The 23,909-nt window shown below is 44.7% G+C and overlaps 1 protein-coding gene across 4 annotated transcripts in view; it reads right to left on the reverse strand.

Moving 5' to 3' along the window:
* TBC1D5 (TBC1 domain family member 5) overlaps positions 1-23,909 on the reverse strand; it is a 518,872-nt gene that overhangs the window by 16,731 nt on the left and 478,232 nt on the right. The gene's annotated exons all lie outside the window — the stretch shown is intronic.

Here is a 23,909-nt window from a genome sequence, read left to right on the forward strand (position 1 = left end):
CAAAATTAGCAGCGTTAGGTTGATTTTATAAGAAATCCGGCTACACAACCAACCCCGTTCCTCAACCTAAAGGGCTCTTAAAATCAACTGCTGTACTCTTCCCTGGTGAGGGGAGTAGAGCTAAATCCACCTTCTTGGGTCGAATTTGGGGTAGTGCAGATGCAGCATTGTGCAGTTCAACAGTATTGGCTTCTTGGAGCTATCCCAGACTGCTCCAATGTGACCGCTCTGGACAGCACTTTCAACTCCGATGCACTAGCCAGGTACACAGGAAAAGCCCTGGGAACTTTTGAATTTCATTTCATGGTGAGCTCAGCAGCACAGGTGGCCATGAAGTGCCAGAATTGCAAACGAGCTTGCCAGAATTGCAGACGAGCTCCAGCATGGAGTGATGGGAGACACCGTATCTGATTGCTGTATGGGTAGAAGAATCTGTGCAGGCAGAACTCCGATCAAAAAGAAGAAATACTTAAATATATATGTCAAAATCACACAGGGAATGGTGGAGAGAGGCTTTACCAGAGATACACAGCAGTGCTGCATGTAAGTTAAGGAGCTCAGACAAGCTTACCACAAGACAAAGGAGACAAACGGTCGCTGTGGGTCAGAGACCCAACCATGCTGCTTCTGCATGCCATTCTAGGGGGGGACTCTACCAGTACCCCACCACTGTCCGTGGACATCTGCAAAGGGGGCAGGGAGTCTCACACAACACAGAGGAGGAGGAGGAGGAGAATCTGGAGCAGACAAGTGGAGAATCTGTTCTTCCCAGCAGCCAGGACCATCTCATCACCCTGGAGCCAATACCCTCCCAAAGCGGGTTCCCAGACCCTGAAGGCAGGGAAGGCACTCTGGTGAGTGCACATTTGTAACTACTCTACAGGGCTTACAAGCAATTGTGTTTAATGTTTGATTTGCCCTGAAGAATTGGGGTGCATTCGTGGCCAGTACAGCTACTGGAAAAGTCTGTTAACGTGTCTGGGGATTGAGCAGGAATCCTCCAAGGACATTTCCATGAAGCTCTCCTGGAGGTATTCCAAAAGCCTTTGCAGAAGGTTTCTGGGGAGGACTGCCTTATTTCATCCTCCACGGTAGGACACTTTACTATGCCAAGCCAGTAGCAACTAGTCTGGAATTATTGCAGCACAAAGCATGGCAGCGAATGGTCCTGGGTTTTGGTCGCATTCATGCAACATTTGTCTTTATCTTTCTGTGTCAGCCTCAGGAGAGTGATATCATCCATGGTCACCTGGTTGAAATAGGGGAATTTTTGTAAGGGAACAGTAAAAGGACCCCATTCATGCTGGGCTGTTTGCGCTTGGCTAAAAGGGAATAGCCACAGGGTGGGAGGAGGGGTGTGCTGCACATCCAACCCAAAACCACACCCCTCTCCTTTTAAATGGCAGACCCAACCACATTGCTTGCTGTGGGAAAAGAGAGCACTGCAGTTTGAAACCATTCCCATATGTTATGAAGGCGGAAGAAGCCAACCCCGCGTACCCTTTGGCTTACCATGGCTGCCTGGAAACCGAATTCTGTTGCCCAGCCGTGTGTAATGTGTCACCATACTGGCAGGCGCTCAATAGAAAAGGCAAAATGCGACCATGTACCTAAAGCACATGTACTGTCTGCTGTGAATTGCTTGATTCACTGTGAAAGAGTCTCCCTTTTGTTCTCAGAAATATCTCTTCTTAAATTTTACTCTCCCTTTTTATCGCCCCTGCAGGTGCAAAGGTTTCTATGCTCCCCATATCATCTCTGTCCCTGAGGTTATCGCAGATTAGAAGGTGAAAAAAATATATCCGCGATGACATGTTTTCAGAGCTCATGCAGGCCTCCCGCACTGATAGGGCACAGGTGAATGCATGGAGGCATTTAGTGGCCAAAGCCTGGAAAGCATTCAGTGAGTGTGATCAGGAGATGCTGAGGCTAATGGGGGAGCAAACGGGCATGATCAGGCGTCTGGTGCAGCTGCAGGAAACGCAACAAGAGCATAGACTGCTGCTGCATCCATTGTATAACTGCCTGCCCTCCTCGCCAAGTTCCATGTCCTCCTCACCCAGACACCCAAAAACGTGGGGGTGGGGGTAGGGGAGAGGGTCCAGGCACCCAGCCACTCCACTCCAGAGCATGGCCCAAGCAACAGAAGGCTGTCATTCAAACAGCTTTGATTTGTGGTGTGGCTACAATAAGCAATGCGGCTTTGTCCTTCTTTCCTGCCACACCCCACCCAGGCTACCTTGTCAGTGATCTCACTTTTTTTTTAAATAAATAAAGAATGCATGGATTCAGAATAACAGGGACCTTATTTCCTTTGCCAGCTGTAGTCGAAGGGGGGGAGCAGGATTGGCTTACAGGGAAGTAAATTCAACAAAGGGGGTGGTTTTGCATCAAGGAGAAACACACACAACTGTCACAGCATATCCTGACCAGTCATGAAACTGGTTTTCAGTGCAGCGCACCTAGCTGTGTTCTTCTAATCACCCTGGTGTCTGGCTGTTCAAAACTGGCTGCCAGGCAATTTGCCTCAACCTCCCAACCCGGCATAAACATCTCCCCCTTACTCTCAAAGATATTATGGAGCACACAGCAAGCAGCTATAACAATGGGAATATTGGTTGAACTGAGGTCTAACCTAGTCAGCACCAGCGAGCTTTTAAACATCCAAAGGCACATTCTACCACCATTCTGCACCTGCTCAGCCTATAGTTGAACTGCTCCTTACTACTGTCCAGGCTGCCTGTATATGAGCATGAGCCATGGGAGCAAGGGGTAGGTTGGGTCCCCAAGGATAACTATAGGCATTTCAACATCCCCAATGGTAATTTTCTGGTCTGGGAAGTAAGTCCCTTCTTGCAACTGTTCAAACAGCCTGGAGTTCCTAAAGACGCGAGCGTCATGCACCTTTCCTGGCCATCCCATGTTGATGTTGGTGAAACATCTCTTGAGATCCACCGGTGCTTGCAGCACCATTGAGAAGTACCCCTTGCAGTTTACGTATTGGTTGGCAAGGTGGTCTGGTGCCAAGATAGTGATATGTGTTCCATTTATCGCCCCACCACAATTAGGGAACCCCACTGCAGCAAAGCCATCCACTATGACCTGCACGTTTCCCAGAGTCACTACCCTTGCTAGTAGAAGGTTACTTATTGCCTTGGCTACTTGGATCACAGCAGCCCACACAGTGGATTTGTCCACTCCAAAGTGATTCCCGACCGACCGGTAGCAGTCAGGCGTTGCAAGCTTCCACAGGGCTATTGCCACTCGCTTCTCAACTGTCAGGGCAGGTCTCATCTTGGTATTCCTGAACTTCAGGGCGAGGGAAAGCGACTCACACAGTTCCATTGAAGTGGCCTTACGTATGCAAAAGTTTTGCAGCCATTGGGAATCATTCCATACCTGCAACACTATGCAGTCCCACCAGTCTGAGCTTGTTTGCCGGGCTCAGAATCGGCATTCCACTATCAACCAGCCTCACTGCCGGCATGATGTCCCAATTGCCACAGGCCATGCTTCCAGGAACATCTGTGTCAATGTCCTCCTCACAATCGTCCTCATGCTGACGTCTCCTACCCAGGTTCTGCACATACTGCAGGATAATGTGTGAGGTATTTACAATGATCACAACAGCAGTGGTGAGCCGAGCAGGCTCCATGCTTGCCGTGCTATGGCATCTGCACGGGTAACCCAGGAAAAAAGGCACGAAACGATTGATTGCCGTTGCTTTCAAGGAGGGAGGGAGAGAAGACTGACAACATGCACCCAAAACCACCTGCGACAATGTTTTTGCCCCATCAGACATTGGGAGCTCGACCCAGAATTCCAATGGGCAGCGGGGACTGTGGGATAGCTACCCACAGTGCATCACTCGCCAACCTACTGCGCTTAGTGGGTACATACATGATCGACTATATAAAATCATTTTCTAAAGATCGACTTCTATAAAATGGATCTAATTTCGTAGTGCAGACCTACCCTTAGAGAATCTAGTCAGCTGGCTACTTCCACTTCCATCCCAATTCAGGTGTGCAACCTTCCTAACTTGATTCTGGAAATATTTCAGGAAGCACTTATGAATATACACAGCAATAGCATCTATGGACCCCTTCAATTCATTTAAGTGTGCACTGCGCAATTCTAGTTCTGCTAGTTCCTAATGCCAGCACTGATGCTACAGTTCCCTGGTCCTTGGGTACCAAGAGTGAAATCCTCACCTCTGCTCTCTCCCCTTTACTTTGGGTAAAAGAGTTGGAGCAGAGTAAATGGAGCTTAATAGTCTTATATGTGGCTGGAGAAGGAAAACAGCTGAAAGTCTGTTCTTCAAGGATCCCCCTTGCAAGCCCTGGCACAGGGGATTTACCCAGTCCAGGATGGGTATTTCAGAGAAAATGCCACAGTACACAGTGCCAGGGAGATTTTGGGCCATGCTGTAGCGCATAGGGCAGCCCAGAGAGGCTACCATAACTCAGGCAGGCCCCCAGAGCTGATTAAACTATGCCAGGAACCTCTCCATTCACCTTAACCCTCCACTCTCCTTGGGCTTTGATTTCTGTGCCATGCCTCAGAGGCACATCACAGAACAACAAATTTATGCTTGATACCTGCTGCACTGGAATGCAACGAGGGAAGGGAAAAGCTTCTCTTTGTCCTTCTCCACCCACAGTACTAAGCTTTATGCAAATCTACCCCTTTACTGGCATTCGTCTGGGAACCATGCTTTGCTACCTGTGAATAATGCTATCATCCTAAACTCTTGCTAATAAAAATGTTATATCACTAACACCATGCCCTGTCATCATCAGCATTTAAAAAACAACAACAAAAAACCCTGCAAGAAAGAATGAAAACTCAAAGCTTTTGTTACAGACATGACCAACAGAGAAAAAGATGGTAGTGTTGTCAAATGTGACTGAATATGGAACTGCAGAAGGTTTCATAGGAGACAAAAGGAGTACAGTTTGGCCATGTTAAATTTAATACATGCAGAATGAGATGAGAGAGAGTGGGGATGCGATCTAGAACTGGATCAGAAGAAGACAGGTTAGAAAGGCAGATCTAAAAGCATCAGTGTAAAGATGGTAGTTCACGTCGTTGATGGTAACTGAGACCAGATCAGATCACCCAGAGATAGATGCAAAGAGAGAAGAAAAAGGGACAAGTCTTGTATTCACTCCCTGCACACCAATAATATTTGTACAAAATATGTCTTGTGAAATATATTATATGAAAGCTAGCAACATGTTGGTTATTAAGATCTTCGTAAAAATGTATATTCTAACTTTACACGTGAAGTTAAGAATGACGTTACTAGAGCATGTTTAAGACAAAGATATTCCAGCCTAGGTAAAATTGATAAATAGGTCTGTTCTAGACAAAGAAATGTGGGTTTACCTCAATTACATATTAGCTAAACCAGTGGGGTTATCTTGAGCTGGAATGCGAGAGACAGAACTAACATGGCTCCTGAAACCCAGAGAGAGACAGGAGACTGAATCCCCAGGAGGCCTTCCAGACTTGTAAGAAAAGAAAATCCTTTGGGAATACAAGGAACAGAGAGAGACTCCATCTCGATCTCTCACCTTAAGGAGACAAAGAAATCAAGTGATCTCATCTTTGAGATAGGTCCTGGCCAGGCCAGCCAGTAAAAAGCTGGAAAGAAGACTGTGGATGAGCAGAAAAACCATCTTGAACAAAAACTTCATCTTGCTAGATTAAGTTTTAGCTGTTTAGATTCCTTTTTCCACTTTTATTTGTTTGTAACCATTTCTTGTAACCATTTCTTGTAACCATTATCTCTTTTAGTTGGTATCACTTTATCCATGCTCTTTTGTCAATAAACCTGTTTTACTTTTACTATAAACCAATTCAGTGCTGTGTTTGAAAAGATGGATCTATTTACCTCCATTAAATTAATAAGCTATGTCTGACAGAACAGTGAACTTCATATCTTCTGTGATTGCACAGTGGGAGGAGCTGGGCATTGCAGAGAAACATCTCTGAGGAGCCTGGGAGCTGGACTATGCTGATTGTTACCTGCTAGGCAAGGTCTGGGCCAGGTGTTTGCTGATGAGGAAGGTGATTTGCTGCTGCTGTGTCATGGAGTGGACACGGAGGTCTACTCACCAGCAAAACTTGCTCTTCTTGAGGCAGAGAGGTAAAGCTGTCTCACAGCTCTGGGTATTTCCAGAAGCGTGTTACAGCAATAGACCCCCATAAAATGGAAAAAGGGGTGGAGATCCATACATCAAATGAGATGCTGATGGAATGATCAGAGAGTTAGAAGGAACAAAAGAGCCATGAAAGCCCAGAGCGGAAAAGATTTCAGGGCATAAGGTGTAAAAAGCAGCCAGGGGAAATGGGGTGAGATGGCCTCAAGTTACTAGATTACATGAACATTATTTAGCATCCGTACAGTGCAGTTTTTAAGACGTCAGCTGTAGCTATGTACTAGAACAATGGACTAAAACATAAGAATGAAAACTGGACAGTGACGAATGTTAATCCTATGATTCCAAGGTACATTACAAAGAAGCTGAACTATAGAGGATGGAATTAATATGAAGCTAGATCCCTTTGTGAATATGTTTCCTGTTATTCATTATTTTGGTCTGTATTAAATATTGTCCTCCTGCCCTGCTGCAGTCTCTCACTATATTAAATCAATGATTTTCAATGTTTTTTCATTTACAGATCCCTAAAAAATTCTGAATGGAGATACAGACCTCTCTGGAAATCTTAGATATAGTCTAAATACCCAAAGAAGCCTGCAGACCACAAGTTGAAAACCACTGTTCTATGGTAACGACAACCTTTTGCAGATCCTCTTGGCATAGTCTGTGGACCCCCAGGAGTCCATGGACCACAGGTTGAATACCACTGAACTAAATAATTGGTATTAGAAGTTTCTGGCAGAGTGTTAAAATGTGTCATATATGGCGATACTACTTTAACTCCGAACTCTGATTATTTCCCAAATAACGCTTGTCTTTTTACTACAGAAAGTTTTGTAAACTATCCAGCACCCAAAATACACGTTAATATCCGGGGAAAACAACTGATCAGTGGGGAACCTGAATCATCAGGCTTTAGCTTTTGCAGGGTTTTTATGTCTCTCTAACACTATTCCTCCCCCTCACACACACATGCATGGAAACGTGTTATAAAACAAGTATGCACAAAGACTAACTGGGTGGGGTAAGGAGGAGAAAATAAGTAATTCAGAACATACCTCAGATGTGGGACACTGACCTTTAAAATGCTATGAGAATAAAGCACAAAACAGAAGATGCAAGGCGCTCCACATGACGTGGAAATATCCATTGGTATTCTGGTTTTTCATAGCTACGGTTTCTTAATTCAACAATTCAAACCTTGATGTGGTAACACGTGAATAATAAGGAAAACACCCATCCCCAGTTCTGCCCCCAGCTCTGCCTTCAGCTCAAGCTCCTCTGCTGAGGAAGCTTTGGCTGTGCAGGAATGGAGCAAAAGGGCAGATTCCACTGTTCTATATTAAAGCACCCACCCACCCACACACACATCTAATTTTATTACTCTCCCAGGTTTGAGATCTTATATATTATTTGATAATTTTTTTTTCTATTCATACAGCTGAATGGCAACATTTTGCTTTACAATACTTATCCTATCATGGAACTGTAATTCTTGAATTATGATTTTTTCATAATATAATAAAACCTTTATGAAAGCGTGCATTAGTATCAAGCCCAAATCAAAGAAAATCTGAGAGCATCTTCCTATCTGCAGAATAAACACTGATATACACTGAAGAACCACTGAATTATATGGCTTATAAATTATTTGCAAAGCCAAGTAAATCTATTTCTGTACTTTACATATTTTTTTTCCAACGTTGTTAAATGGTGGTTGTAGTTCAAAAGCTATCAAAACCCTAGGGGCAGAGCAGGACATGAGTCACATATAGCTCAACATAAAGAACAATGGAGCCACACGCACTTTCAGAATTCAGCTACTATATGAAACAAAAGCTGCTTTGTTTTCAACAATGGCGTATTTACGAGTGATACCTCCTAAAAGTGTTTTGCATAACTGGTTAGGAATAAATCTCAGAAACTTGTTGTCAAGCAAACGCTTCATTTAAATACTGTGGGAATCTCACCAAACATTCAATAACTATTCCCAAGGAAAATAATGTAATTTGCTGCCCAAACATGGCAAACTGATAAAAATGTTGGTTGGAAACAGGTTAGCTGTAACAGTTGTAGAATTACAATGAATAATAAACATTCATATCCTGCTCTCACACTTACCCAAACTTGTAAACAACACCCATGAAAATTCATTCATGAAACAGGTATTGAAAAAATTCAAGATTTCAATTTTTCCGCTCAGTGAGAAAACTAATTTTTAAAGTTTAAATTAGACATTATCATTTTCTGTATAAAGATGGATGAGTAAAATAATCCACAGCAGGTCCTAGTGCACTATTTAGAGAAGACTTGTGCTCTTTGATGACGTGTAAAGTTAATATGTATAAATATACAAAAACGGTATGCACTGTGCCTAATGAGTTTTAGTTTCCTATTAAATAAGTTCAAATGAACATCGAAAGACTAACATTCAGTACATTACGAACAGCTACTGGCCGTCTCCCTCCTTAGCAGTTACTGTAACGGCTGGAGTGGCTCCTACTTCAAAGGTTACAGCTGATACTGGAGCAACTGGTCTCCAAAGAGCAGGCCAGATTTAGAACCAGTCGCAACTGCTGGGACCAGGTGCTGGCCTTAGCCACCCACTCAGAATCCGGCCACCAGCAAAAATTAAAAACAGCAGCTGCATTCATTGATCTTTCTTTTGCAAAGGATAATGTATGGTGCAAAGGTCTCCTGCTGAAGTCATCATTAGCTTTCCCAGCCAATCAACCAGCATTTCTATGATGAGTCTGATGAGGCCTTATTTGCGCACAGACTGGCTAACCTAGTAAGGAGGGCTTTAAACTAGGTTCGACGGGGACAGGTGAGCAAAGCCCACAGGTAAGTGGGGAACAACACCTGGGAGATGGGTTGGAAATAGGAGGGAGCATGGGCTATAATGGCAGAGAGAAAGGAGGGTCAGGGCAAACCTGGGAGGCAAGATCAAACCAGTATCTTAGATGCCTATATACAAATGCAAGAAGTATGGGTAATAAGCAGGAAGAACTGGAAGTGCTAATAAATAAATACAACTATGACATTGTTGGCATTACTGAAACTTGGTGGGATAATACACACGACTGGAATGTTGGTGTGGATGGGTATAGTTTGCTCAGGAAGGATAGATGGGGAAAAAGGGAGGAGGTGTTGCCTTATATATTAAAAATGTACACACTTGGACTGAGGTAGAGATGGACATAGGAGATGGGAGTGTTGAGAGCCTCTGGGTTAGGCTAAAAGGGGTAAAAAACACGGGTGATGTCGTGCTGGGAGTCTACTACAGGCCACCTAATCAGGTGGAAGAGGTGGATGAGGCTTTTTTCAAACAACTAACAAAATCATCCAAAGCCCAAGATTTGGTGGTGATGGGGGACTTCAACTATCCAGATATATGTTGGGAAAATAACACTGCGAGGCACAGACTATCCAATAAGTTCCTGGACTGCATTTCAGACAACTTTTTATTTCAGAAAGTTGAAAAAGCTACTGGGGGGAAGCTGTTCTAGACTTGATTTTAACAAATAGGGAAGAAATCGTTGAGAATTTGAAAGTAGAAGGAAGCTTGGGTGAAAGTGATCATGAAATAATAGAGTTTGCATTCTAAGGAAGGGTAGAAGGGAGTACAGCAAAATAGAGACAATGGATTTCAGGAAGGCGGATTTTGGTAAGCTCAGAGAGCTGATAGGTAAGGTCCCATGGGAATCAAGACTGAGGGGAAAAACAACTGAGGAGAGTTGGCAGTTTTTCAAAGGGACGCTATTAAGGGCCCAAAAGCAAGCTATTCCGATGGTTAGGAAAGATAGAAAATGTGGCAAAAGACCACCTTGGCTTAACCACGAGATCTTGCGTGACCTACAAAATAAAAAGGCGTCATATAAAAAATGGAAACTAGGTCAGATTACAAAGGATGAATATAGATAAATAACACAGGAATGCAGAGGCAAGATTAGAAAGGCAAAGGCACAAAATGAGCTCAAACTAGCTATGGGAATAAAGGGAAACAAGAAGACTTTTTATCAATATACTAGAAGCAAGAGGAAGACCAAGGACAGGGTAGGCCCATTGCTCAGTGAGGAGGGGGAAACAGTAACGGGAGACTTGGAAATGGCAGAGATGCTTAATGACTTTTTTGTTTCGGTCTTCACTGAGAAGTCTGAAGGAATGTCTAATACAGTGAATGCTTACGGGAAGAGGGTAGGTTTAGAAGATAAAATAAAAAAAGGGCAAGTAAAAAATCACTTCGAAAAGTTAGATGCCTGCAAGTCACCAGGGCCTGATGAAATGCATCCTAGAATACTCAAGGAGTTAATAGAGGCGGTATCTGAGCCTCTAGCTATTATCTTTGGGAAATCATGGGAGATGGGGGAGATTCCAGAGGACTGGAAGGGGGCAAATATAGTACCCATCTATAAAAAGGGGAATAAAAACAACCCAGGAAACTACAGACCAGTTAGTTTAACTTCTGTGCCAGGGAAGATAATGGAGCAGATAATTAAAGAAATCATCTGCAAACACTTGGAAGGTGGTAAGGTGATAGGGAAAAGCCAACATGGATTTGTAAAGAACAAATCGTGTCAAACTAATCTGATAACATTCTTTGATAGGATAACGAGCCTTGTGGATAAGGGAGAAGTGGTGGATGTGATATACCTAGACTTTAGTAAGGCATTTGATATGGTCTCACATGATATTCTTATAGATAAACTAGGAAAGTACAATTTAGATGGGGCTACTATAAGGTGGGTGCATAACTGGCTGGATAACCGTACTCAGAGAGTAGTTATTAATGGCTCTCAATCCTGCTGGAAAGGTATAACAAGTGGGGTTCCGCAGGGGTCTGTTTTGGGACCGGCTCTGTTCAATATCTTCATCAACGATTTAGATGTTGGCATAGAAAGTACGCTTATTAAGTTTGCGGACAATACCAAACTGGGAGGGATTGCAACTGCTTTGGAGGACAGGGTCAAAATTCAAAACAATCTGGACAAATTGGAGAAATGGTCTGAGGTAAACAGGATGAAGTTCAATAAAGATAAATGCAAAGTGCTCCACTTAGGAAGGAACAATCAGTTTCACACATACAGAATGGGAGAAGACTGTCTAGGAACGAGTATGGCAGAAAGAGATCTAGGGGTCATAGTGGACCACAAGCTTAATATAGTCAACAGTATGATACTGTTGCAAAAAAAGCAAATGTGATTCTGGGATGCATTAACAGGTGTGTTGTAAACAAGACACGAGAAGTCATTCTTCCGCTTTACTCTGCGCTGGTTAGGCCTCAACTGGAATATTGTGTCCAGTTCTGGGCACCGCATTTCAAGAAAGATGTGGAGAAACTGGAGAGGGTCCAGAGAAGAGCAACGAGAATGATTAAAGGTCTTGAGAACATGACCTATGAAGGAAGACTGAAGGAACTGGGTTTGTTTAGTTTGGAAAAGAGAAGACAGAGGGGACATGATAGCAATTTTCAGGAGGAGGGAGAAAACTTGTTCACCTTAGCCTCCAATGATAGAACAAGAAGCAATGGGCCTAAACTGCAGCAAGGGAGATTTAGGTTGGACATTAGGAAAAAGTTCCTAACTGTCAGGGTAGTTAAACACTGGAATAGATTGCCTAGGGAGGTTGTGGAATCTCCATCTCTGGAGATATTTAAGAGTAGGTTAGATAAATGTCTATTAGGGATGGTCTAGACAGTATTTGGTCCTGCCATGAGGGCAGGGGACTGAACTCGATGACCTCTCGAGGTCCCTTCCAGTCCTAGAGTCTATGAGTCTATGAGTAACAGAATATTCACCGTGCACCTTGGTGAATCTAGCAGCAAATTACAGAGACTGAACTATGCCTCCCAGAAGGATCCGTTTTAGTGCCTGCACTTTTCAATCTCCGCACCAGCGATATTCTGGTCACATCCTCCTTTAAATTCATCTATGCAGATACCATTATTCTAGCAACACAAGTGTCCTCTTTGAAGGCCACAGAAATGGTCATGAACAACCACCTCTGGACCCTAGAGACATATTTCAAAACTTTACGACTGAAACTCAACATTTCAAAATGCTCATCTTTGCCTTCCATTTGAATAACCATGAAGCCAAAGTTCCGCTGAAAGTGGACTTTTGTGATCAGCCTCTTTTGCATAACCACAATCCATGGTATCCTTTAGACACCTTGATCAGATGCTGAGCTATCAACACCACCAAAAAGATGATAAAGACAAGGGTTAACATCATTGAGAAGCTCGCTGGCGTATGCTGGGGATGTGATACGTGCATGCTTCAAACCTCAGCACAAGTACTGATCTTGCCAACAGTGGAGTACTGTGCGCCAGCTTGGTGCAACTGCTCCCACACCAATCTTGCTGACACCAAAAACTAATGCTGTACTCAAGATTGTTAGTGGTTCCCTCAAATCAATGCCAATACCATGGATCCCGGTCTTGACGGTCATTGTGCCAGCCAACATTAGGTAAGACACTGCTGTGGTCCAGAGTACAATAGCATTCTGTGTGTTCTGGACCTGCCTATATACCAATACTTCAATTCAATGCCACTCTCTCGACTCAAATCCAGGAAGCCTTTCTGGATCCCCACGTCAGCGTTGAAGGTCAATGGAAAGGACATTGAATCATGGGCTGCTTGTGACATCCCAAACAAAGCCTTGATTGAAAAATCCAACAAAGCACGTCCTGGGATTCTGCCTTACCCACAGGCAGTGGACTGCACTCAGCCATGTCTGGACAATGTGTGGAAGATTTGGATATCTCTTCCACAAATGGAAAAATCAAAGAATCATATTGTGACCACAGTGAGGCACAAATCATGCAATACATGACAGACAACCGCTGCATTCCCGTTTACAATGGTGGCACAAAGGGGATCCACCTAGCTATCCCAGAAGCATTAGAATGGCTTTCAAATCTTAAAATTAATTATAATCCTAGCCCCTTGCTTTTCAAATGCCATATGAAAGAAGAATACAGACTCTGCAATAGTGCTTCTCTAAGCCAGTCCGCCGCTTGTTCAGGGAAAGCCCCTGGTGGTCTGGGCCGGTTTGTTTATCTGCTGCATCTGCAAGTTCGGCTGATCACGGCTCCCTCTGGCTGTGGCTCGCCACTACAGGCCAATGGGGGCTGTGGGAAAGGTGGCCAGCACATCCCTCGGCCTGCACAGCTTCCCACAGTACCCATTGGCCTGGAGCAGTGAACCATGGCCAGTGGAAGCCGCGATTGGCCGAACCTGCGGATGCTGCAGGTAAACAAACCGGCCCGGCCCGTCAGGGGCTTTCCCTATGCAAGCGGTGGCCCAACTTTGAGAAGCACTGCTCTACAACAAACACTTCCTGAATTACCTTTCTTGATTGTACTCTACATCTTTGGAAAAAGGAGAGCATAATGATAAGAACAAAATAACACCTTGAATGGAATTTTAGAGGAGAACCAGGAAACAGCACATCTGTAAATTGGTCTCCAGAACCAAGAAAGATACTGTGAGTACCACTCAAGGACCACCTCTCCCATCAAAAAGGAACTGCTTGGAATGCATGGATTTAATCCCTGGATACTGAGCATGGATCTACTAGAGGCCATCTGTTATGTGGAAGATTTTTTTTCAGCAGTAACAAAAAAAAAAGTATCAATAGAGGAAAACTGTAGACAATTTCCTGCGGTTTAGAAAATTATCACTTTCCAGAAAAAATTACTAGACTACAAGGCCACTGAGTGTACAACAAAGGATGAGCTGCTTGAGTCAGTTAAGAACTGCTGCAATAATTGAAGACCTAAGGTGAATGGAAACGTATTCTAATGTAGCCACCAACTAGTGTGGCACCCTATAGCATCCTGACCAGTGAAAGGTGGGGTTCTGTTTATTTCATATGTTAGAACCCGGAAGTAGGAAGAGACAGTAATGGACTGAAATTTGCTGTTGATGATCAGAGGTGGCAGAGAGGAATGGAAACCGCTAAACATGAGATATCTCTTCAGTGTACTTGTTCACTTCACTTCTTCATTTCCTCCTCTTTCTCTTTTTCCCATTCTTTACGGCAAATGTCTCCCCTGCTAATCTCCACTCGTATCCTAGGTCTCTTGTGGCATTTATGTGCAGATAACACCTTCTGAGAGGAACAATCTTGAAATAGCTGCAGGCTTTTTTTTTTTATGATTGCTGCCTTGCCTGTGTTGGCTCTTGATCAATGATTTGTGCACACTGTCAGAATCACATTAAATTTAGTTTTCCTTTCTACAGCCATGCCTGTGATTACCAAGAACACTCTCCAAAGTCAGAATGAAGGAGAGCTAGCAACTTGCAACACTGACATTATCAATTTAAGCCCCTGGTAAGGGATACTTAACCTGGGGACACTAAGATGAAAGATGCTTCATTTCAGTTCTAAATCTTTCCAAAACAGGACTAGAACAATTGAGTTCACACTGGTGTCAGGGATTCAATAAGACTGTGTGTTTCATGCTTCACATACAAATCCTGCATTTTCCTTATAACTGAATTGAATATGAAACTGGAATCCATATACCTCATTTAAAGTTGGGTGTCAGATCTGAAAATTAATATCTTTGCATGACCTATACAGACAGGCAATGCAGTATAGTGTATAGATGTTGATGCTCATTAACAAAACCCAACAAGTTTCCATTAGTTTCCTTTGCTTTTCATAATTAACATCCCCAAATGACAATGAGTGAATTATTTTCATTTTCAAGCTGATGGGTTTACGAAAGGTTAATTGTTTTGCATATGAAGACAACACTATCAAGTAATCAAAGTCTCATCCACCTCTCTCTTTTGTGGGTGCCATCTTTCAATAAATCTCCATTGCACTGTTTTCAAAAGCAGTGCCTAAAAGGGTTTAAATGGTAAAGGGATGTGGGTCTTTGATATGCAAATTCATGAAATTTAATTTTTTTTTATCTGCAGTATAATGAACTGGTATTGAATGAAAACTGATTGCTTCATCTGACAGATAGTTTGAGATTAACAAACGGCAATGATGAATACAGAGGGGCAAATGAAGCTGAGACTAAGCTACATCTTTACGATGTACATTATTCAGTGTGGCCACAGACTGACCTGTGTTCACTTGGTGTAAACTTTACATTGTAGTGCAGACTACATTGTTACTCAAATTAAAGTCATCCTAAGTGTGAAGTCCTGAAACTGAGCTAATGGAAAACTGTATATTGGTTAAAAGAAACCAATATTTCAGACTTCCTCCAGCTGGTTTTTCTTGGGTTCCTCTTGTAATATATTTCATGTATGTATTTATATACAATATACTTGTAATTCATACACAGTAGTCACCTTTAAAAAGTCAACTATTTACCAACAGTTAATGTGCCGCTATGTTAAACACCAGTTATTCTCCCATAAGTAAAAGAGAAGTGGTAACTGTTGATTTTTTTAATAGCACCTGCGGTACATATAAATACACAGGTCAGAGGTGCACTAGCCCAAAAGAAGCATCATGACTTTGGAAGGAGTGCCAGGAGAACGTGGGCACTGTGCTACCTTTTGACAGCTTGCAGTGTGTTCTCCCCCTTTGCAGGGCAAGCCCCTATGAAAAACATGGCAATGTCAGTGGTCTCAGACTTAGACTAGTCCTTGTTCTTGGCTGTTGCAGAGTGGCGCCAGGGGGTGCACCCCCATCTTTTGTACTTGTGCTAGGCTGGTCACAACAGAGCCAAATACATGGAGGCTTTATCTATGCAATAAACTGCATTTATGGCACACCATCAACTGCTCATCAAACCATCTCTACTCAGGTTGCTTCTAAAACTGCAAACTTCTGCACTGTTTCAAACAGTATTTATTTTTTTAAAAAACCTGTCAGAAGAAGTTTTCCTTCTTTCTCCCCATTTGTGGAATTTTTCCGCTTCTGCCAACACACGCATACATCAGAAATAATTTAAAAGAACCCAAATGATCTGATGTGCAAACCAAATAATATTCATTCCTGCACCAGTGACAGACTTACTATCTATCAACTACAACTAGAAATTGCAACCTATTCCAGTGGAGAGCTGCATCTCTCTACTTTCTATTGATATAAAGCACTCACTTCCTGATCCAACAGACTGCAGATGCTGAGCGTTAAAAGTATATGTATGGAAAAGTTATTTTAGGTCATTATAGAGGTTTCTAAAACATATTTTATTTTCTGCTTCAGAGGTCTGTGTAGCTGAATTCAGTAAAAACTGAGCCTGGTTTTACAAGATACTATTGTGACACAGTAAAATAAATAAATAAAACCTAGATAAACAGACCTAATACCAATAAAGGTTTTATAATCTATTTAAAATATTGTTAAAGGAGTTATTCTATGAATATGTGGCATATGTAGACTAGATAATGGCAGAGCATGGTATATCTGTTTTAACAGCAGGAATATGGGATGATCTTTGCCATCAGGGAATATGTCATCATCACAAACTCAGGCCAATAAAAGCTTATACCATCCCTTAGTGTAGTCGCTCTCAGCTATATCTATGCATTCTAATTATATCTGTTAAGTGTTGTTGCAGTTATTAGTTACTACTTTGCTGCCAACCTATTTGCTCAAGTGGAAGGGTTATACAAAAACTAAGCTAATTCATTATTGCACTCCAGTTAGCTTTAGTTTTAACATGTTTGACCCAAACTGCAGAACTTGTCAGATATTATGCATCTGGACATTTTTTGCGTGTGAGAGATAGATACTATAGGCCACTGTTGTGCTCCTCAGTAAAAGTCTCATTGAAAAAGGTCAGTGTTGCACATTTAGTTGTTGGAGGGTTGAGAGTGGAGTTTGGAGCATTTGTGCTCAGGTTCTATGGTGACTGGTGGCAATATAGATTTAAGGTCTTAGAAAGCGGGAAATGGGCTCACTTCATTCAACTGAACAACTAGAGATTTACTCTTCCTCCAAACAACTAGGTGCATCACATCAGATCATACCCTGTTATCAGTTGTTGGCTGCGTGTGTGCTCTCTCTGTGTTCTGCACTGGCTCTGGCCAGACAGCCCATACAGCAGACTTTGATCAAACTGCCAAAGAAGGCTACAGATCACTGCTCAGTGCTGAAGGTGCTTGGCCAGGTTTATTGTTAACGAAGCATGGTCCTTGTCTCCTATACATGCTACAGGTACACTAAGACATGTATGCCCATTACAAAGGACTTGGCTCAGTGAGTGGTGGGATTCTCCGCTCTCATCTTGGCCGGACAAAGACAGCCCCTCTGTGACTTCTCTTTTATAGACTGATACAAACAAGTTACCTATTGCCACTCTGACATGGTTAGTTACCACCCTTTACCTTGTACATGTTGGTTCAAACAAAAAAGATGGTTACTCACCTTTGTAACTGTTGTTCTTCGAGATGTGTTGCTCATATCCATTCCAGTTAGGTGTGTGCACGCCGCGTGCATGTTTGTCGGAAGATTTTTACCCTAGCAACACTCGGTGGGTCGGCTGGGCACCCCCTGGAGTGGAGCCGCTACGGCGCAGGATATATACCCCTGCCGACCCAGCCACTCTTCTGTTCCTTCTTCCCGGCTACTCTGACAGTGGAGAAGGAGGGTGGGTTTGGAATGGATATGAGCAACACATCTCGAAGAACAACAGTTACAAAGGTGAGTAACCGTCTTTTCTTCTTCGAGTGCTTGCTCATGTCCATTCCAGTTAAGTGATTCCCAAGCCTTACGTAGGCGGTGGGGTAGGAGTGAAATGTGGCAGAATATAAAACTGCTGAGCCAAAGGCTGCAGCATCTCTTGACTGTTGAACCAGAGCATAATGCAAAGCAAAGGTATGGACCGAGGACCATGGAGCTACGCAACAGATCTTGTGGGTAGGTACACGAGCCAGCAAGGCGGCAGATGAAGCCTGAGCCCTGGTGATGTGGCTTGGGGAAATATGAGCCAAATCATAACAAGTGCAGATGCACGCCATCACCCAAGATGAGATCCTCAGAGGAACTGGGTAGGCCTATCCTTCGGTCTGCTACCGCAACAGAGAGTTGGAGGGGTTTACAAAATGGTTTTGTCCACTCAATATAAAATTCGAGCGCTCTACGGATGTCCAGTGAGTGCAATTGTTGCCCCCATTGCGTTGAGTGTGGTTAACATGAAAGGCCGAAACCACCTTAGGGAGGAAAGCCAGGTGTGGTCGTAACTGCACCTTGTCTTTGCGGAACACAGTGTATGGCGGAACCACCGTAAGAGTCCTGAGCTCGGAGACTCGTCTGGCTGATGTAATGGCTACGAGGAAAGCTGTCTTCCAAGACATGTATAGCAGCGAGCAGGTCACTAACGGCTCGAATGGGGGAGACATAAGTCTGGTTAAAACCAGGTTGAGGTCCTAGGTTGGGGCTGGGCGGCGTACTTGAGGGTATAAGCGCTCCAAGCCCTTGAGGAACCTCGAAACCATAGAGTGTGAGAACACAGAACGTCCACCTTAGCCTGGGTGGAAGGTAGAGATGGCTGCCAAGTGTACCCTCAGCGATGATACCACTAGGCCCTGCTGTTTTAGGCCAGGGGTAGTCCAAAATAGAGGGGATGGAGACCTCAGTAGGAGTAAGATCAAGCATTTCGCACCTGTAGGAGAAACGCTTCCACTCGGCCAGGTACATTGACCAGGTGCAAGGCTTCCTGCTACCCTGGTTTAGCCATGCAGCAGCCACACCGTGAGGTGAAGAGACTGCAGGTCCGGGTGGCGAAGCCTGCCATGGTCCTGAGTTATGAGGTCTGGGTGGAGTGGCAGGGTAATTGGGTTGGCTATCGACAGGTCAAGCAACGTTGTGTATCAGTGCTGCCTGGTTGATCATAATGATGCGTGCTCTGCCCCTGTGGAGCTTCAGCAGGACCCTATCAATCAGCAGGAACGATGGGAAGGCATAAAGGAGTTGGCCCTTCCACAGCATCAGGAAAGCGTCCGAGATCGATCCCGGGGAGAGACCTTGGAAGGAGCAGAACATCTGGCATGTCCTGTTCTTGCAGTAAGCGAACAGGTCTATGTGGGGAAAAAAATCCCCACTTCTGGAAAACAGAATGCATTACATCAGGGCAGACTGACCACTCTTGAGACAGGAAAGACCAGCTGAGTCAATGCGCCAAGGTGTTCCGAACGCCTGGGAGAAAGGACGCTACCAGATTTATCGAGTGGGCTATGCAAAAATCCCAGAGATGGATGACCTCCTGACAAAAGGGGGAGGACCATGTCCCTCCCTGGTTGCTTATGTAGCACATGGTCGTTGTGTTGGCTGTAAACACTGAGACACCACGGCCTCGCAGCTGCTGCTGGAACCCCTGGCACACCAGGCGGACTGCTCTCATTTTTGGACATTTATGTGGAATGCCAGCTCCTGAGAGACCAAAGGCCTTAAGCTCGAAGGTGACCCAGCCGAGAGATGACGCATCCATCATCAGGGAGATTGAGGGCTGGGGCGGATGGAACGGCATCCCTGCCCACACCAAGGAGGGAGTTAGCGATCATTCTAGGGAGCCTAGGGTGCTCAAGGGAAAGGTGACTATCGTGACCATTGGGTCCCTGTCCGGGCGGTACACCGAGTTGAGCCAAACTTGGAGAGGACGGAGGTGGAGCCTGGCGTGTTTGGTTATAAACTTGCAGCCAGCCATGTGACCCAGGAGACCGAGACAAGTGCGAGCTGAGGTCTTTGGGAAAGTCTGCAGACCTCGGATGATTGTTGCCATCGCCTGAAACCGCGGCTGTAGTAAGCAGGCTCCGGCTAGATCGGAGTCCAGGATAGCTCCTATGAAGTCTAATCTCTGCGTGGGAACCAGAGTGGATTTTTCTATAGTGATCATCAGGCCTAGACGTGTGAATAGGTCCTTGACGATGCCCACATGCTGAGTGATTTGTGTCTTGGAGTCTCCTCGGATAAGCCAATCGTCCAGATATGGAAAAACGCATATCTGACGTCGGCAACGTCGGCGGAGGTAGACGGCGACGACGGCCATACACTTGGTCAATACCAGTGGGGCTGCAGAAAGGCCAAACAGCAGGACCATAAACTGGAAGTACTGACGATTGGCTAGAAAGCGGAGGTATCTCCTGTGCGGAGGGAAGATGGCGATGTGAAAGTACGCGTCCTTCATATCGAGGGCGGCATATCAGTCTCCAGGATCCAAGGACGGGATAATGGTTCCCAGGGATACCATGCAGAACTTCAACCTTATCATAAACTGGTTGGGTCCTCGCAGGTCTAGGACAGGTCTGAGACCTCTGTTTGACTTGGGGATTAGGGAATAACGGGAGTGAAACACCTTGCCCCTTTCGTCCATCGGCGTCTGCACCTCTTGTAAGAGGAATTGCTTATGAGAGGGTCCCTGAAGAGGGACAGGGTTGGAACAAATTGGAGGTGGTACCCATACTCCTGGCCGCAGGAGGGATAGAGGCTGGGGACTGCCGTATAGTACTGGCATTCGCCTGGATGATCCGAATAAACGGGTAGGGCCCCTCTAGCGGGCATCCGGCGATAGAATGTCCACTACTAGGTCCTCTACCTCCGGGACCTCCTCCACCTGGAGGTCCATATTGAGTGCTACCCTCCTTAGAAGGTCCTGATGGGCTCTCAGGTTGTTGGTGGGCACATCAGAATCACGGTCCTGAGCATAAAAGCTGTCCACGTGGGATGACACTGATGCGTGTCTGGATGGCCATGGAGATGCTGAAAAGCCATGGGCAGAGTCTCTGTCTCTATCGGACCTTGCCCATCTCGGCACCAAGGCGTACTGGTACCTGGAATGAGATCCGGACCTGCGGCCAGAGCGGTGCCGGGAAGTCGACCGAGATCTCAAGGCTTGAGGTCAGATGCGGCTACGGGAGTCACAGTGCCTGTAGCGGTGCCGGGAGCTGGAACGGTGCCGAGAGTAGCGGGTCGGCGAACGGGATACCGACTGGTGCGGCGAGTGCGACCGGTACCAAGGAGGATAACAGCACCGGGACTGCTCTCCCCCTCGGCATCGGGAGCTAGAGTGCCGACAAGACCTGGAGCGTCCGTAGGACCGTGATCATGAATGGTGCTGCTTGGAAATGAGATCCCTCGCCGTTGGGAATGTCTCCGGCGTGGAGGGAACAGTAAGCTCAACCACAGCGCGTACCGGGGAGCTGTCAGGCACCAGATTCGAAGGCCCTCGTGGGACTGGGATCGACGGTGCCGAAGTCGTCGGTGCCTTGGCAGGTGTTGGTGCTGGGCGATCCGACTTAGACGAGCTCTCTGGCTGCGGTGCAGTTGGCACAGAAGCAGGAGGAGTCCTAGGCTTTCTCGACCTCGGAGAGAGGAAGCGGTGCCGAGTCGACGTCGGTGCCGGCCGGTGCCGAGAGACCTTGGCAGTACCAGCGCGGTCCGGTGCCGAGGAGGCGCTTCTGCCTGCCAAGTGACCAGCGCTCGGTGCCGAAGGCGGAGGGCTAAGTGAAAGTCCCGCTCCTTTTTGTTCTGGGCTTAAAAGCCTTGCAAATGGGGCACTTAGCTGTCAGGTGCAATTCCCCGAGGCGCTTCAAACAGGAGTTGTGCGGATCTCCTGTCGGCATTGGCTTGTGGCAGGCCGAGCCCAGTTTGAGACCCGGTGAGCCGGGCACAGGCTCCGGCACCAGGTGCGGGGAAGGGGCTACTCCCTGAACCCCGCTAACTATTACTAAACTAACTATGCTAGTAAAGAAAAAACATATAACTATATATATATATAAAAAAGGATTATAACTATATACCTATATAATGATAACGAACGAGAACTACGAGTAGCTAGGGAAGTGGAGGTCAGCTAAGCCGCGCCCCACTGTTCCAACGACCGACATGGGCGGTAAGAAGGAACTGAAGGGTGGCTGGGTCGGCAGGGGTATATATCCGGCGCCATAGTGGCGTCACTCCAGGGGGCGCCCAGCCGACCCACTGAGTATTGCTAGGGTAAAAATCTTCCAATGAACGTGCACGTGGCGTGCACACACCTAACTGGAATGGATATGAGCAAGCACTCGAAGAAGAACTTCTCTATCCATCACCCTGTCACCATGACCCTATGTTTAGGAGGGTCAGTGTGTCCCTGTATCATCTTCTACCATAATTTGGTATCAAGATATTCTGGTATGATCCTTCTGGAATGTGTTTATGCAAGTGTCCTGTGCCTAGCACTTCCTAGGACTGCTTGTATTTTTGCAACACCAACCCTCTTCTTGCCAAGTTCAGTGAACTTGCAAGTAGGCATGTTTTGTAACAGGCCCTGACTCTTGCAAACTTTGCTTTATATCAGTAGGACCTGACTTCAGTTTGGGCCTTAGGCCTTACATCAGGCCCTTTGTAATAGGCCTCTTGTCTCAGGTTCTCTCTTTCTATTACACACACAACTTCTACAATTTAGGTCAAACAAGTTAAAATTAAAGCAAACTGAAGTGCAAGAATTAATATACTAATATTTTTACTTCCATGACATGATTGGATCCTCAATAGTTTAATATTATATGAAGCAAAGTACTACTTTACATTTATGAACTAAAAGAAAAACTCTCCTCTGCTGCTGAAGCTGTATTGCCAGTCACAAAAACAACCTTGCAATGAATTAGAAGATTAAAATCCACAGAGCACATATGATTTAAATGTTGCACAGTTTGTAATTCTTCTGAGGTGAACTGAACCAAAACACTTTAATCTTAGAATCGGAGACAGAAAATAAATATCCAGTACGCATGGCTCAGTTGCCTTGGATGCCTCAATGGCATGCTGCCCTACTGAGTAATGTATTCTTTCTGCAGTAACAGTAACTTTGAAAAATGCTAGGACATCTTAAAATGCTAATAACGAGAGTCACAGAGAGTTAAAACTAGAGTGTCCAATTTTAAGTACTGTATGGTGTATTCAAAAATTTGGAGCCTAATTTAAAATACAGGTTTTTTCCTCCGTCCTCTCAGTTTAGGGTTGGAATTTGTGGTAGCAACAGCTTCAGATGAAAATCCAACTTGAGGAGACAGGTGGAAAGGCTATGGGGTGATCTAATAATCCTACTATACACTGTCTTAATTGTTTTGATTTATCCCTGTTATATTCCATTATATTTAGTTTGTATTTTGCTGTTTATGACTAGATATCTATTTCCCCTCAGTTTTTCCCATATCTTCACTATCACCTACCTAAACAGAGAAAAACAAAGTTTTTTTTTTCATTCATCGTAGGACTCAGTCGCTTTCCGTTTATTTTAGCACTGATGGATTCTCCCCCAAACTGCAAAGCAGTAGTGTCACACCTGTTATCTGAAGATAGTACAGTACTCGTAAGACTGACATCACATCATGAGGAGTTATCTAGGCATTTGTGGGGTACATTTGGGGATTAGTGAGTCATTTCTGTCTTATTTCTGCCGAAAAGTTTTAACTGAGTCTAAAAATGAATGGCTGGGCTCTATATCCACTGTTTCAGTTTCTGGATACAAAATGTTGTGCCTGATGAAAGAGACTGTAATTTACATTAAACACCAATGTAAGTTGCCAAAATAATATTGCACATACTCCAGCACATCTGCACATGTATCTGGAAATCCTTAAGAAGCATTATTGACAGTTATGCTGAACTTGCGCCAGAACTCTAACTTAAAATAAAATTGATTCAAGTTGCAAGGTATAATTTTCTTCCCATTAATTATAACTGTGTTAGAAGAATGTTCTTTTCCTTTGTTTGCCTCCATTTTGTTCCCTGGGCTTCTCAATATACTGTTTGGATTTGATAAATTTACTGACACCATCT

This window comes from Gopherus evgoodei, chromosome 2 (assembly GCF_007399415.2).
Source record: "Gopherus evgoodei ecotype Sinaloan lineage chromosome 2, rGopEvg1_v1.p, whole genome shotgun sequence".
Taxonomy (NCBI): domain Eukaryota; kingdom Metazoa; phylum Chordata; order Testudines; family Testudinidae; genus Gopherus; species Gopherus evgoodei.